Source organism: Dreissena polymorpha, chromosome 8, assembly GCF_020536995.1.
Source record: "Dreissena polymorpha isolate Duluth1 chromosome 8, UMN_Dpol_1.0, whole genome shotgun sequence".
Classification (NCBI taxonomy): Eukaryota; Metazoa; Mollusca; class Bivalvia; order Myida; family Dreissenidae; genus Dreissena; species Dreissena polymorpha.
In genome coordinates, this window is record NC_068362.1 from 15,694,747 (window position 1) to 15,705,774 (window position 11,028).

The 11,028-nt window shown below is 34.8% G+C and overlaps 1 long non-coding RNA gene across 1 annotated transcript; it reads left to right on the top strand.

Moving 5' to 3' along the window:
- Positions 1–8,194: 8,194 nt before the first annotated feature.
- LOC127843003 (uncharacterized) lies at positions 8,195–10,950 on the top strand. The gene is made up of 2 exons (XR_008032021.1): positions 8,195–9,855; positions 10,361–10,950. It is a non-coding gene; the product is annotated as an uncharacterized LOC127843003 (long non-coding RNA).
- Positions 10,951–11,028: the final 78 nt, after the last annotated feature.

Consider the following 11,028-nt stretch of genomic DNA (forward strand, 5'->3'; position numbering starts at 1 on the left):
ACCTTGACGTTGCAGACATCTACACAATTCTTTCGCATGACACACCGTCCAATAATGGTAAACAAATATGCCAAATGATTTTAAAAGCTCACAATAAACTACATAGTTACATGTATGGCCCGGACAAGGTCATTTATGGCCATTTTTTACCTTTTAACTCAAAGTGTGACCTTGACCTTGGAGATATTGACAAAATTCTTTCGCGCGACAAACATTCCCATGATGGTTAATAAATGTGCCAAATGATTCTAAAATTACACAATGAACAACAAAGTAATGGCCCGGACAAGCTCATTTATGGCCGTTTTTGACCTTTGAACTCAAAGTGTAACCTTGACCTTGGAGATATCGATGTAATTCTTTCGTGAGACACACCTTTCAATGATGGTAAACAAATGTGTTAGATGATTTTAAAATCACACAATGAACAACAAGGTTATGGCCCGGACAAGATCATTTATGGCAATTATTGACCTTTGAACTCACAGTGTGACCTTGACCTTGGAGATATCGAAGTACTTCTTTCGAGCGACACACCGTCGAATGATGGTGAACAAATGTGCCAACTGATTTTGAAATCGCATCATGAACGACATAGTTATGGCCCGGACAAGCTCATTTATGGCCATTTTTGACCATTGAACACAAAGTGTGACCTTGATCTTGGAGATATAGACATATTTCTTTCGCATGACACACTGTCCAATGGTGAACAAATGAGCCAAATGATTTTAAAATCTCACTATTAACGACATAGTTATGGCCTGGACAAGCTCATTTATGGCCATTTTTGATCTTTGAACTCGAAGTGTGACCTTGACCTTGGAGATATCGACGTAATTCTTTCCCGCGACACACCGTCAAATGATGGTGAACAAATGTGCCAAATGATTTAAAAGTCTCACAATAATCGACAAAATTATGGCCCAGACAAGCATTTGACCTTTGAACTCAAAGTTTGACTTTGACCTTGGAGATATCAACGTAATTCTTTTGCGCAACACACTGTCCAATGATGTTGAACAAATGTTCCAAGTCATATTAAAATCTAACAATAAATGACATAGTTATGGTCTGGACAAACTTTTGGTTAAAAAACGCACTAAGTGACCCCATGACCTAGTTTTTGACCAGGCATGACCCATACTCAAATGTGACCTAGACATCAGCTAGATACAACTTTTGACAAAGCAGGGCGCGACATTAAAGGAAGTCCGACTGTCCAGGACAACCAAATTGTTAGTACGGACAAGTAAATAAAGAATTTGCTAGTCCTATGGGACAAGTGGTCATTATAATTGTATAACTTAGAAAAAATGCCATTAAAGCCATTATTTCTGTGGAGATATCACTCAACTTTTCGGAGTATATTTTGTGTACGTTTAATCGTCAAAGCCCGAGATATTCCGATAGTTCCATGTGATACATGTACTACAATGTACTGTTCACAAGGGAAGCAACCCTTAACATTTTTTTTCTTTGCCAAGATAACAAGAATATTCTCCCTTGTAAAGAATATGCATTTTACGACACCGGTACACACCGATCTTACAGACAATTAACGTAGTGACGTCATCTCTATGTATAGAATGATTTTGTTTTTTAAAATTACGACACCGGTACACACCGATCTTACAGACAATTAACGTAGTGACGTCATCTCTATGTATAGAATGATTTTGTTTTTTAAAATATCAGTTAAGTACTGTACATATACATCACTTTTAACATTTTCTGTTTTATGGTGGCAATACACAAGTTTTTGTCAGTTTTTATGGCTTTGTATAATGTTTAAAAATCAATAATCTTGAGTTTTCCTGTTATTCTAGTCAGTTCTTTTTGTATTGAAATTGCCTACAATTATGTTTACATGTATTTTGAACGATTCAAGTCTTTATGATTTGAGCATTTTGTATTATTTCATTATTTTGCAAAGTACTGAGCAGAATAAGATATAATGGTCAGGACAAGTTGCTTTTTGGTGAGGACAAGTGAAATTATGGTCTACTTGTCCGACTGGACAAGTGGCTTCAAAAGTTAATGTCGAGCCCTGCAAAGTTTGGTGAAGATCGGATGAAATTTCGGGACAGACCAACAAAGTGACTCCAATATATAGCCCCCATTACCAATAGTAATGGGGATATAAAAACTAATACAATGCTGGGAAAATATGTATCAAGGAAGTTTTTCTTTTAAAACAATGACCATCAGATTTGATAATTGTTAAAACATGTGATGTTTCTATAACAAGATTAATGAAGCAAAGAAACTGAAATTTTTAACCAGGTTTTCCGAAGGAAAAAACTGGTTATTAGATTGGCGAATGCGGGCGGGCTGGCTGGCTTGCTGGCTGGCGGGCTGGCTGGCGGAACAAGCTTGTCCGGGCCATAACTATGTCGTTCATTGTCAGATTTTAAAATCATTTGGCACATTTGTTCACCATCATTGGACGGTGTGTCGCGCGAAATAATTACGTCTATATCTCCAAGGTCAAGGTCACACTTTGAGTTCAAAGGTCAAAAATGGCCATAAATGAGCTTGTCCGAGCCATAACTATGTCGTTCATTGTCAGATTTTAAAATCATTTGGCACATTTGTTCACCATCATTGGACGGTGTGTCGCGCGAAATAATTACGTCTATATCTCCAAGGTCAAGGTCACACTTTGAGTTCAAAGGTCAAAAATGGCCATAAATGAGCTTGTCCGAGCCATAACTATGTCGTTCATTGTCAGATTTTAAAATCATTTGGCACATTTGTTCACCATCATTGGACGGTGTGTCGCGCGAAATAATTACGTCGATATCTCCAAGGTCAAGGTCACACTTTGAGTTCAAAGGTAAAAAATAGCCATAAATGAGCTTGTCTGGGCTATCACTATGTCATTCATTATGATATTTTATAATCATTTGGCACATTTGTTCACCATCATGGGACGGTGTGTCGCACAAAAGAATCACGTCAATATCTCCAATGTCAAGGTCGCCACGACTAAAAATAGATTTATTTTAAAACAAACTTACAAAGGGTGTTAATTTTGTTTGTTCATTTAAAAAGTTCAGTTTGAGTTGTCTCCCTTTATCAGATTTTTTTTCACAATGAAAACCTGGTTTTGTGACAATTTTGTCCCTTGTTTGATAATTAAATGATAAAAACAAACAACTAGATTTCATTTAAAAGCAAACAGCTAAAACTTGTCAGGGTTTTCTTTCATTTCTTGAACAATCCGTTTCTCCACAAGGGGTAACATCCGCTGGTCCAAACACTTCATATCACCTCCAACAAAAACTTGTTTTCCAGTTTTCTTCGCCAATCTTTCCGCTAGCCCCACAGAGTAAGACTCAGTATTCCCTATAATGTTTGTGGAACTCACAGTATTCTTAAGTGTTGCCATAGCAACTGAAAGGTCACCAAATTTCTCAGATTTTCCAACCCACAAATAAAAGCTGTTCAACAGTTTCAGCACTTGGAAAAACACATCCTGGTCTTGTATTTTGTCTTTAAACACATGCAAGCACACTGTTGGTTCTACAAATACTACTCCTTCCATTTTCTCTGTGATGTGTCCTGTAGAATGGTGTCCTTGAAGTTCAGCTTAAGATTCTGTAAAAAAAAGAAGAAACAAAAAATAAAACAAAAAAGATAGAAACACGGTACAAAGTTCATTTCTAAAACAGTATAATTAAATGCAGGTTTTTTTTCTTTAACAAGTATATTGCCATGATATAAAGCTCTAGAAATCAATAATCTCTGTAAATATCTGCTGTTTTTGCCAAAATCTAAATTTATTCACAAATATGTAAAAAAAGATTGGATGATGAGCACTTTAAAATACAAAATATAAATGAAATGATGAGCATCTTTTATTGTCTTCGTTACACTTCATTGAGCCCTCCGAACATTTTCATGTATCAATAGCTGCAAACTCCTAACGGACGACCATTAATATGTATACTATATATTTTCCCATCTAGCTTTCCATGGATTTTACTTGTAAACATGAATTTAAACAGGGATTTTCTGGAATTTGTGTTAATATTTTGGCCCGTTTTTTCTGTCCAGCACTTTTTGGTAACATCATAAATAGCTTGATGTCCATCATTTTGTGAATTTTAAGCTGGTGTGTTAACCACAAAATTTTATTTCAGTGCTGAGTTTGTAGAAAGTCCTATGATTTAATGAATTGAAAAAAATAAATATGTTAAGGCATTTTGCAAAAACAGACAATTGATATTGGTTTAAAGTCAATGATGTAACAGATTTGACACAACTTAGCAAACATGATTTGTATACAAAATCTTCTTGTTGAAATAAACGGCATTGATTCGTCATCAATGCGTTTTGACCTCATCCTTGTTCCTATCAAAACATTTGTAGACGCTACACAAGTTATGTAAAAACAGTTTGAGATCTGACTTCAAGATGTAACATATTGGACACGAACTTTTACATCACCATTCATAAAAAATAATGATTGTCTGACTGAAAATTGTATAGGTTTGTGCCTTTTTTAAGCTTTATATCCAAGAAATAACCTTAATTGATAATATTGAAATAAAGGTATTAAAGTAGCCAGAGATTTTTTGGTAGAGAGATGGAAACAGGAACTCATGGGCACTATAAAAGGTATACCTTTTTTGTCCAGAATCTGCATGTATTTGTTACGATTTTTTTTGTACTAACAGGGTAGAACTTTGTAGTTTTATGATATTTATCAACAAGTTTTATGTTAATCTTATAAAATATGGCCATAACATTTTCAAATACTTTCATGAAATTTATATTTTACGTGTTTTTTTCTGATGTAACTAAAAAGTGCTGGATTGAAAATACGGGCTCATTTGTGTTTGTAAATGCTTTTAAAGTTATCATTTTATTAAAATAAACACTTTACTTTAAAAGTATTGTTGCAGTTACAAGTAAGCAAAACCATTTTTAATACATTAAGTTGAAGAATATATTCGGTACTCACCACTTATTACCTAACATGAATACATGTAGTTATTTCATAAAAATGTCATTCTTCAGTATTTGGTACTGCCCTTCTAAGATTTTCTATTAGTCATTTGATAATTTATTTAAGTGGTACTTTCAGGAAATTTATTATTGAATGTTAGTTTATACATGTAAATTAACTTTATTATTGTTTCTTAGCTGTTTTTTAACCTATAATAAACAAGAATCTGGAAAATACTGGAGTACATGTAAGGAGGAGAAACATTTATTTTGTTCATCACAAATTCCAACAGGTTGCTAAAGAACCAGGATTTCAAGTGAAAAGTTTAATTGTTTAATTCATGTATTAATAAAGTACATGTCAAATTCACTAAGCAGTTTGCAGACGTCACAATTCGCAGACAAGACTACACGCCTGTTGTAAATTTACCCAGGAGGGAATGAGGGCATGGCAAAGTCAATTCAAAAAGTACATTTTTAAGCATGGTTGATTCAAGAAAGGGCTAAAAAATAGCGCAAAAAGACGGATTTTGGGAAATAAATTAAGCTTGTTACTGTTAGTTTCAGTTTGGAAAATATTTGCAACAATAAACACACTTACTTGAGTGTTATTGATTTACATGTATTTAACTAAGATTAATAAATATATTTTAGTCTACCTTTCAATATCTTAAATGTCACTAACATGCCATCAAAGTAAACTGTATAGAATGACAAACATTATGAAGCAGAATATGCACATGAATCTGATTATACACAAAACCACTAACATCAAACCCAGTGTATTTGTTCACTATTTTGGAAATGGATTTGGAAAATTTTGCTGCGTTTTGACTAAAATTGGGAAATTAGTGTTGTTGTTTTGCCAAAAAAATGCTTCAAAAGTGAGCATAAAGTGTTTTCAGTATTATATTTGCTAAGGTTGACCTTATATGAGTGGGAGATGAACAAAATATTGAGATCTAAAAAAAAAAAAAATTGGAAACCTTCCATTGAGAAATTTTAGCTCCCAATTGGTCAAAATATATACTGTACTATTTTCCATTGGAATGGGACCAATTACCAGACCCAATTTTGAATGAACCATTTTAGAACGATAATCTTGTTAATTATATTTCTTCGAAAGTAAACTGAACTCCAATTTACAAACACCAAACTGAGCACCTTTGTACAGTTTTCAACCCTTTCGCCAGCACAAACTCTTCTTAGTCTATCTAGAAAGAGTGCTGTATTGAAGAAGAAGAAATAAACTTTTTTTTTTTAAATAAAATGTAAAATGTTTCCTACCGGTAATTTGACCATGTAAGTTTTATTGAGCCAAGAGGATAACAACTGACATTGGTTGCTTGATTTCCATTTATGCCCCTTTCAGGCTTTTAAATGTTATGTTTTAAGCCACTTTTTTTAAATTTAAGTAAATTTTAGTAATTGTTAACTGATGATCAAATTGAACATAGTTGCAACACCAGAAATCCAACTCCAAGCTATTGACCCTGCAGGTCGCTGGGAGTTGCAACTGATAACCCGTTAGGCGTTTTTCATGGTAACTTTGCCCCACAGATTCCAGGTGGCACTTAAATCGGTAATATGAGCCACATAAACTATTTTCTGACATAAATAAGCATAAACAGATCTTAAATATATCCCTGATGCACTAATTAAAACAACTTACATGATATGATGTGCTCGCATAATAATGATATTAATCCAAAGTTTCAAACATGTAAACGGTTCATTAAAATGTGTTTTTGTAAAGGCAAAAGCAGAATTCAAAATAAATTATATATTATCTCCAAAATCCTCAGCAAGATAGATCTGGTGTCTTATAACGAATGGCAATAGACCGACTTTCTCCGAAACCTCCGTTAATTTGATCACGTGGTCAATTCAAAACTTCGGCTTTCGGTTTTAAAAAGGTTTTTGTGTTAACTTTTTAAAAAATTATTACTCCACAAATGACTCGCAAATTGATGTCGATGATAAAAAAGGTTTTGTGTTTGTTAAAATGTTATTGGTTGATTGAACTAGATTTTATAGACATAGGTGAGATATTAATTTTTTACATGAACAAATTGGTTATCAGGAAGAATTCTGAGCATGTATGTACTCATAAAAGCTCAGAGAATTGAAGAAGAACTATCCCTTACTCTCATAGTATTGGCCCTCCTCATGGTATCCTGCCTTTAAAGAAAAACCTTCAAGAAGTGCTGGAAAGTAAATGTTTTTCAATTTTTAGAAGTTGTAATTTATTTGATGGTTATCCATGACTGTTACAACCATCATTTTCATGATTTGCAGTGTTTGTTGCAAGAGGGTCATGATTATTCCAGAATGAATCTAAGATTTTTAATTACATATTTTTTTATGTTAGTTTGTTTATGGATTAATAGTAACTTTTTAAATCTATCTATCTATATATACTGCCAAGCGCCCAGCAATTTATTTTGTCCAATTGGGAAAAGTACCCGTATCGGTCCAATTGGGAAAAATTGTGTCGTGAACGCCTGAAAATTGGGGAAAATTGAGTCGTGAAACCCTCAAATTGGGAAATTGGTGTATTTGATTTTATGCTCCCAAATACTTTAAAATTGATAACTTAGTGTTTTCAAGCTGTCAATATTATATTTACCTAGGTTCAAACCCTAGAGCTGCATAGGAAAACTAACAAAATGTTGCATTTTTAAAAAAGAAAAAAAAATTATTTTTGTTTTTACCTTAAATTTGGATTTTTTTGGACAGCAACTAGGAAATTTGTAGTTCTTTCGTAATTGGGAAAATGCCGTTTACCGGTACTTTATACAGAAGGAAAAATATCGCTGGCGCCCTTCAGAGCATTATAGGCAGAGGGACATCATCGAGTCCGTTTAAACTTTGATATGCTGCTTTATGTTTTAATAAAATATAAACATATTTTAAGACCAAAATGAGCAAGAGTTTTGTTTTTTATTAAGTTACTATTTTTAAAAACAAGCACAGTCATGCACATTGATATCAATCCACTGTATCCAGCAACCAATCAGAAGGGCCGATATTATGAGACAATTGTACATGCAACAGATTACTACAGCTAGCCTAGGTCTAGCCAGTATTTTGTCAAAATATTGCCGATTCAAATGCAGTTTTCGTCCAAGAAAACACATTTAACTATAGATTGACATATAACGCATGCGTGTTTTTGTATTTGTTCACTTCCAAAATTCCAAAATTCGTATGTATTCATTAAGTCAACATGGTCAAGAGGGCCGATACTACGGATTGAGACATAAAAAGGAATGGCCTTTTTATAATTAATGAGTTGATGATAAGTGTATTGGGAAGTTCTCTGATTAAAACGTGATAAATACTTTTTAATTTTGTTAGTTTAAACTTACTTGTATTGCTTTTTTTGTATATTTAAATTCTCTTAATAAACGATCTTATTTAAAGGTTACATTACACTAAATCATTGTGTATCCCTCCGTGGTCCATTCGAAAGTAGTGCTTATTTCTAAAGAGTTCCTTTTCTCTTCTTGAATATAAGCCATTTAACAATGTGAGACATGTCTTTTGTGGTTATTTGTAATATCCTGTATGTGTCTGGAGTACTTTGATGCCTTGGATTGGAAGCTAACTTAAAAGATGGACTTTTGAGGGTGTGTTTTCTATTGTGTGGGGCTTTTGTCGAAATTAGGATTCCGAAACACGTTTTTCAACGGTGGGTTCATTCGACAGCGATTTACTTTCTTAGAAGTTGCGAGACGGTATGTTTTTGATTGCAATTATTGGAAGAGGACAGATCCATCTTTAAAATGATACCAGGTTCGGAAAAATTGATACGTCGAAAAGGCAAGAAAAATGCTGTGAAAGTTGTCAGTTTTATAATGGGACCCTATGGGAATCGGAATTAGTGTAATATAACCTTAAAAAAGCACATTTACTGCAATGTCAAGGTCACATTGATTCGTCTGCAATCGAGACAAGTAGAACATGAATTTTAATGAATGTTTTGATGATTTGGGTGCTAAAATAGATGAGAGATGTCAATATTTTGGTTCAAATGGATGTTTTAGGTGGTTTTGGACTGTTCCGGATGGGAGGGGGACCTGGTATGGACAAGTAAGGGTTACATTTCCAACAAATCTTGAATGTAAATATTATTATGTCCAAAGATTGAAGTTTCAGGTGGAGAGCAAGATGAAAAATATGCCAAATCACATGAATGCAACCCATTTATGCCATTTTTCTCTTTGTTTGTAGGCCTGACCATTTGTCCCTTTTGCCGCAGACGGTCAACAATCCGCTAGCTGTCTTGCTCTGACTGGTGCACTGGACATGATTTCAATGAGAGTCATCATACTGATTGTTTAATTCAAACATGAATTTCAGTTTGTTCGTTAGAGTACTAACTTAGCTGTGTATTTACAGTGGACGTAGTGGTGCGTCGCATGCGGTAGACTAGGTATTTCCATATATACACTATGTTTACAGAATTGCGGCCGGTGAAGCAACATAGCTGATGAGTAAATAGCGCTAGTTCTTCAGACAAATAACTTTATTTTCAACCTATAAAGCATATTTAGCTGTAGGTGGGGCCATTTAGCTGTAAGATCTGGCTTTGGTTCTGTTAAGCCCTTAGAGTAATGAATTTCAGAGTGAAGACCATAGCGCCTTTTCCTAGTCGAGTATCGGGCAGCTGTATGTCTTTTCAGAAATGCACATGTCTTCTTTAGTATGTCATTGTGATTGCTTTTAAGATAGGCAATAAACTCATAACCTTTAGAAAAAGGAGCATCTGTAAATTCAGATTTCACTATTTCAGAGTCAGCCAGACCATGATTGAGCTTAAGGATTGTGCTGCGGATGCGGCCTGTGCAGTTCCGGGAGAAAGTCACTGTCTTGGGCATTGCGGTCTGGTATCAGGTAAGCACTATTGAAAGCCTCACACTTTTGGGGGGTCTGAAGCCTTGTGCTGTCAATGCTATCTGGTTCAAGTACAATTAGAATGCATTCTTCAAGCAGTCCTTCATCAGATATGGTTATCTCAAGCTTACAGTTCTCGGGCAGATATGACTTCGATGTGTTCTTGCCAGCAGAACCCCGACAGGCCAAACTATGCGTTAAGCACTATTTTCCACAGCAACCCTTGCAGACAAAAAAAAATACTTGAAATTACTTCTGGCATTTAATTTCTAATTTCCTTTACATCTCTTTTGTATGTTTGTTTGCTCTTTTTAACTCTGACATGCCATCTTGCTCGGATTGATAGAGCATACCTGTTTTGTTTAGAGCCGAGTCCCCAGCTGCTCGAGTTTGCCGTGTCAATAATGATAAAGCCATGGCATGATGTCTCCTTTATGTGTTTCCTTATCTCAGTGTTGAACATAATTGCCAGTTTCAGGGGCCTTAACATTTTATTTTATTAAAGGTCTGGATGATCCTTGCCTGACTCCGGGTTTGTGTACACCTCAATCCGACTCCCTGTCCGGTACCATGGCCGCAGTGGTGCAGCCCTTGTGGACGATCCATCGACATCCTGAAAGGTCAACACTTCACCAAGCTGGGAAAATTGATCCTGATAGTCATCCCCAGGTAGTGAAATGAATGTACACTGAACTACAGAGGAATCACACCCAAATGACTTTTCTGACATTAGTGTGGCCCCTTGGGCAGGAATTCCTTAGCAAACATGCTTTTTTGCATGGGGACTGTGGCATTTTTGCAAAACTTAAGCTTTCAACGCTGGATTTTAAAGAGAACACTTAATAAAATGAAGCCAACAGGACTTATTTTAATGAGAGAGACTATCTGGATGAGCAACAAATGTCACATTGTGTCGTAAGCTGTTGAAGGAGCGATTTGCGCCATTTCAAGTGTTAATTTTGGGTAGCAGGCTTGTATCGGCTTGAAAGCTGCAAATTATTCCTCTCATCATGATAGCATTAATTATTTTAATTGCAATGTGTATGTTTAGATTGTAAGTGAAGCTTTTAATAATAATTTTCTTGAAAAACATGATTTTATATGCTGTCAGTGAGTTTTTTTGTGTGAAAAAAGTGCTTAAAATAAAAAAAAGTCTCCTTTTTCATCAAGAAA